Source organism: Carya illinoinensis, chromosome 13 (genome assembly GCF_018687715.1).
Source record: "Carya illinoinensis cultivar Pawnee chromosome 13, C.illinoinensisPawnee_v1, whole genome shotgun sequence".
NCBI lineage: Eukaryota > Viridiplantae > Streptophyta > Magnoliopsida > Fagales > Juglandaceae > Carya > Carya illinoinensis.
In genome coordinates, this window is record NC_056764.1 from 30837805 (window position 1) to 30843134 (window position 5330).

A 5330-nucleotide genomic window follows, 5' to 3' on the forward strand; every position below is an offset into this window, starting at 1 on the left:
GGCATGCATATCAGAAGGTATAGTCTTGTCACTGACTCACTGTATCCAACAACAAATTTTTTTTTACAAGTAATAAGAGAATTTTATTATCAAGTAAATAGACATAACCCAAGTAGACAAGAAGTAAATAAGAAAAAAACACCTAAATAGAAACTAGAAACCAGAAAAGGCTAAAAGCAAAATTTGAACCGGAGATGATTGTATTTCCATTGGACAAGGGACAATCCATATCACCATCTCTAATGTCACTTGTGGCCCCGGACATGGCCTAAGGTATATAATACATATGGATATGTGTGTGTGTGTGTATATATATATCTATGATGCATTTGGAGAAACACGTAGTTCACAAAGAGATTTCAATAAAAGTAACATTTACAAACTGATGTGATTTGTAGTAATACGTTAAATTGTAAAACTCTTCTTACTAAAAGAAGATCTAACTTATCACATCTAAACACATCAATTTATAAATTTTACTTTTATGGAATCCTTTTGTGAATCAGCACATCTTATAATATCCCCACATACATGTAGTAATGTCAATTCCCTGTAGCAGCGTTGGCAGCAAGTAGAAGAACAAGAAGGATGTGAGCGGGATCTCTACGACTGTCTATTTTGAAGCGAGATGCCCATCATGTCACCACCACAACACACCAAAAAAGATTATAACTCCTGAGAAGAAAAGGGAAATATTTTAAATAAGTAAAAGGAACATTTGAACGTTAATACGGCATAATTTGTGAAACAGATGGATTGCCATCACTTAGACTGAGCAATCAACCCAATCTATCCTTGAGGAACTACAACAATAATATTAATTATAACATGCTTTTATAGAGCGACATCACAACAATGAAAAACCAAAATCTCCCACTAGAACTACAAGAAAACTATCAACATGTCATTGGGCTCAAGCAATATCATAAATATATTTCACATGCCGGTTTTCTCTCTTCCATTGAAAGGTCAAGTTTACAATGTCATCGAATAATGTTTTCATTCGTAATTTAACGAAAAATAAATTACAACAGAATGTTAAACTCAGATCCAACTCCCAGCTCTGCAAGTGTTAAGGTTGAAACGTGCCGCTTGCCGGCTAATGATTCTTCTCAGTTGACACTCCATTTTCAACTCGGTTCTCAAACCCATGATAAGGAACTTCAACCATGGGCCTAGGCACAGGATGTTCATTAAAGTCTGTAGGAAAGAATTCAAAATCAAGGCCAAAGTTGAACTTGACTACACAATTTGGCTGATTTGGAAGAGTGTACATTGAAGCAGCAGGGTAGTAGCAACTGCCACATAGATCCTTGAAAGCAACTCCTTGCCAGATCCCATTCTTGAAGAAAGATATCACTTCCTGCACAAAAGAGACAATGTTTTCATGCAAAGTGAATACAGGCTGTTCTGATGATAAAATATAGTTAAAATATTAACATCCTCAGTTTAACAAAGAAAAAAAAAATCAAACATGCTTATTGTGTCACAAAGTTAAAACAATGCTGAACAAATTTGAAATAATATTTAATGTAATAGTCAGTCAAGGAGGCAGCAATTTTGCATATGAAAAAGTCTCGTGGCCAGAGGTGCTCACACTCAACTAAAGTTGGGTTTTTTCAATTGCCATTCACCAAGGCCAGTTTCTTGGATCAGATTCGAGCATCTTTGCCACCAGACTCCCAACAGCAACGCAAAGCTCTAGTTTCCTCTGATGCCGAAAGTTTAAGTACTATTTATTTCAAACAACCTAATTAGATTAAAACCAAACTTGAATTTTGAAAGTTTGTAGCATGTTTGGGCTCTTGTAGTGCACCTCGTGTTGAAAACCACAATTCTTTTCTCCACTCATTCTTACTGCAAGCCTTATGGTTCCAGTTTTGCAAGAAAAAGGGAATAGGAAATATGCCTGGGATTGAATGAACCGTATGGGCAATCAACATATAGATTTTGTTCAATACAGCTAAATAACAAGTGCAAACCAACAAGTAGGTGCAGTCAACCTGTGGATTATTTCCAGCCACAATCAATCCACCACAAAAGTAGCCATTAAAGCAATTTCCAGTCAACTGCTTACCTGACCCTATGTTCCCAGTATGAGCGGAACATATGTGTTCCATAATATGTGAAAACCATATATGAATCAAGCTAACATGCTTCTCTCTAAAAAATTAATCACACGACTAAATATTTATATCAATCGAGATGAAGCCATATTACAAGGCTCTAGCAAATCTTCACCATGTAAAAGTAAAATAAATAAAGTTCCATAATAAATACCATATATTCAAGCACTCATTTTGAGAACATGTAGAAGGTACGCATACAAAACTAAGAGGAATAAGGAAAGGAAGTGGAAGGCAGCACTTAAAATATGTAGGAAACAAGCAGAACTTAAGGACAGAAGCAGCAAAAAATAAACTCTCTCTACAAAGAATATGTATGTGCGTTGTCCACATGGCTAAATCATGGTTTCATGCAATCCATCGCTATAATGATTTTTACATTTGTTGTCAAACAAGGTATACATTCCATCCTCAGACTTCAAATTTGCTACAAAAATACTTTTCTGTATTTTCTTTGATTGATAAAAGGTCAATTCAGTTCTGAATTATGCTATTCCAACCCCTAGGAGTTGGCTCAAGTGGTAAAAGCCTTGGCCTTGGTGGTATGCTCCCTCTAGGTCTAAAGTTCAAATCCTCTTGGGTGCAAACAATTTCTAGTCGAACTTTGAATTACACGAGGTGCACTAGTAGGAAACTCCTTGCCGAGGGCCAATGCAGCCCCGGGATTCATCGAGACTTTGTTCTCAGACACCCAATGCCAATAAAAAAAAATTATGTTATTCCAAAACCATTAGATTGGTTCAATCTCAAAAATTCCAAGTTTATGTCCTACCTTTTCCTCCTAGTTTATATTTACTGTCACAATTCCTTAAAATTAGTGCAGAATGCTTTAGATGAAGGCAATATTTGATAGCTTGGAAGATATACGGCCAGAGTACATGCCTAGAAAGAACCAGAAGATATACAGTGATGTAGCCAATTCCAATTGATTGATGTTTAAGGCTTCATTTAATAAAGTACTCAATGAAATTCCAACATCAAACAACCAAGTGCCAAAACTACCATATACGCCTAATCACCAACCTTTTCCCATGCCACATGAACAAGCTCTTCATGCCCAACTTTAACATGATTAAAATTATGCCATGTTCTATTTGCTACCTAGCTATTTGCTTGATCTCAAGCTCGATTCAGTTCTTAGCATGATGCAATACATTCGAATACAAGATTTTGGCAAACAATGACTAAACTATAGCCTTGATCTCCCAGATATGGCCAATCAACACTAATTGACAATAGCATAACCAAGAAACAGCCAACAAATATTATCAAAATGAAGTAGAAATCTTTCTGAATGCACATAAATGCTCACCAACAATAGCTAGAAACAGGGATTTCTTGCGAATCAAATATTTTCATGTCAGCTATGGAGAGCGTGGCCTCCTCATTGGCTTACAACTTACAAATATAGATTTTCCAGAAATTTATATAGTACACGTTACAGGACGAAGAACTGCTTACCAGGCACCACTTTTGGGGCCTCCGCTTTGGCATCCGGCGCGCATGCATACCTCTGCCCCTTATACAAAACCAAATGCGAGGGCTTCGGCCTGCACAAACCTCCCTCTGGAAAACTAATGTAGAACCCAATAACATCACCTTCCTAATACCCCTCTTCCCCATACTTCTCCCTCAACGCCTTGTGCACCTTGCTCTCATCAATGTCTCTGTACCCGAAACTGTACTCGTCATACCCAACAGGGGCCTGGAGGTTCCCTTTCTCCGTGGACCACCCGAGGCGAGTGTGGCCTGACTCTCCCAAACTTGCAACTTCAATCTCGAAGTACCACGTGCCCTCCACGACCCCTCTGGTCGCTCTAACCATCATGTACCCTTTGGTGCTCCCTGCACTCAATCTGTCATCGCTCAGTTCAACTTTCTCGGCCTTGTAAATCTTCAAGAGGCAGATTTTCATGTCCTGGGTGTCATCTGACCTGTCTGGGAAATTCTGGATCGGGGTAATGAGAACGGTTTCCTAGGCCGGGGTGTTGTGGTGGCTATTCGACTCATTCTTCTTCTTGCCTTTGTGGGTCGACTTTGTAACCCACACGTTATTGTTCTTCTTCTTATATTTCTTCACGGTGGTCCCAGTTGTTGGTGGTGTCGTTGTCGTACAGGGTTCGGGATGGCCTCCATTGGGGCAGCTTTACCTAGGATTAGAGGCGGGGTAGTGAGAGATGAGAGAGGTTTCTGCTTCTTGGGAGGAGGGTCTTCCTCGTCATCTTCTTCGTTGCCCTCGACTTCGTCGTTGTTGTTGTTTGTAGTGTTAGTAGTGGTGGTATCGTTGTCGTTCTCGTTGGTGTTGGCGGCACTGTTGGGGGTGGATGTGGGGGATTTGTTGGTGTCAGAGGAAGGTGGGTCGTCGAAGTCGGAGCTCATGGGCTCTGGTTTCGCGTCGTTTAGGGGTTCAGCGGCAGTATTATCGCCAGGTGGTGGTTCGCTGGTGGTGGGATTTATGGACTCGTCCACTTCGTCATCTATCTCTCTGTAGGTGGCTTGAAGGGAGTCCATGGCATATGGGTTTAAACTTTGGAGTGAGTAGGGGTATTCTACTCAGTCTCTCTCCGACTTTCGTTGGTGGCTTGCTTCTGAGGATAGAGTCGGAGATCAACAGTGGAGGAGAAAGTGAGAACGCAGTCCGAGTACTCTCAATTGGGCTTTCGATTTTTGTAGCTTTGGTCTTTGTGGGTTGTTTAGCAGTTGGGCTGAGAGGCCTATTGGGCTTTTTCAACTTTCTATTTAGTTTTTTTTTTTTTTTGTTATTTCTTATAGGAATTGTTGCAAGCTTTTTTCCTTTAAATTATAATTTTTATTCATAATGTGCTGTTTTCATAATAAGATACTAAAAATTTCAATTTTTTTCTTTTTTTTTTTAATTTTCAAATTCGGTATAAATTGAGAAATATAGGTATGTATGTTCTAAATTGAAAAAGTTTATAACTTGAGTTACAAATTGAAACGAGAAATATTATACCTATAAAAAGATTTCACAAATTGAACTCACAAATTGATGTGTCTAAGTGTCTTAATATGATATATGTTAACATCGTGTTTGGCACATCTTTAAGTTAGGCTTCAGTGACTTGGGTCTTTGACTTTGGGTCTGCATACACACAAAAAACACAAAGAGTCGGGGGCCTTGGTAGAGACCAGAGAGTCTTCGATGCCTAAGTCAATATCCTTTTAGTAATTTTTGTGAGAGAG

The 5330-nt window shown here is 39.0% G+C and overlaps 1 pseudogene; it reads right to left on the reverse strand.

The window, feature by feature from the left end:
- Positions 1–1099: 1099 nt before the first annotated feature.
- LOC122291138 lies at positions 1100–4921 on the reverse strand (annotated as a pseudogene).
- Positions 4922–5330: the final 409 nt, after the last annotated feature.